Source organism: Octopus bimaculoides, chromosome 14 (assembly GCF_001194135.2).
Source record: "Octopus bimaculoides isolate UCB-OBI-ISO-001 chromosome 14, ASM119413v2, whole genome shotgun sequence".
Taxonomy (NCBI): Eukaryota; Metazoa; Mollusca; class Cephalopoda; order Octopoda; family Octopodidae; genus Octopus; species Octopus bimaculoides.
This window is the reverse complement of record NC_068994.1, coordinates 50,822,531-50,823,520: the sequence shown is the minus strand read 5'-3', so window position 1 is coordinate 50,823,520 and position 990 is coordinate 50,822,531.

Genomic DNA, 990 nt, shown 5'->3' with positions numbered 1-990 from the left:
CGTTTTTCAGGAGAGCAAAATATTCTTCACAAACATGTAAATTTGGCAATAGTTTGGAATTGAATGTGAGGAAAAAAAAAAGAAAAGAAAAACGATAAATGCAAATATAACTATGAAAGAGAGGGGATGTCTAGGAGGATGGAAAGGTGGGGGGAAAATTGGTAAAATTGGAAACAGTAATCTTGAAATAAAAGGAATATGGTGATGTCAAAGATTGTTTTTGTTCTCAAGTCCATGATCAGCCCTGATCCAAGAATCATCATTCTACTACCCATTTTTCTGTGGTTAGTGGTTGCATGGATTGGGTGGAGTTTAGTGAGATTTTCTACAGACAGATGCTCTTCCTGTCGCCAACCCTTGCCTGTTTCCAAGCAAGGTTGTATCTGCTCAAGATCAGACAGGTTTCCAAAGAAGACTGAAAATGAACGACACTGATTCGTTTGTCATGACAGACACATTTATTTACAACTATCATGTGACGTCACGATAAGGAGACACAAACACAAACACACACTATGTGTGTATGTGTGTGTGTGTGTGTGTGTGTGTGGGTGTAGTGATGTTTTGCAGGTAGGGGAAAATCCAAGCTGCATCCTCTTGAAGTACATCTGCTAATCCCAACATTACAATCTAGTATGTAGTTGTTGTATTGATGTGAGGTACAGATTAGAGTTGAAAATTCTGGAAATATTGATTGCAGTGTTATAACAGAACAAAGAGTTGGTGAATAAATAATACCAACAATTTTTTCCTACTTCCTGTCTTGTTTTATAAGGGGTGCGAAACTACAAGGACTTTCCGGACTCCGACTGATGAGGAAACCGGCTGCCAATGATCCGTGTATCTTGTTTTTGTCCTGTTTGCTGTTTGTCATTCTATCGTTTATTTTTCTGCATGTTGTGTTTTGTTGGTTTCCATTTGTTGTGTTCTTTCTATCCTACCTTCGATTTATATATATATATATATATATATATATATATATATATATAT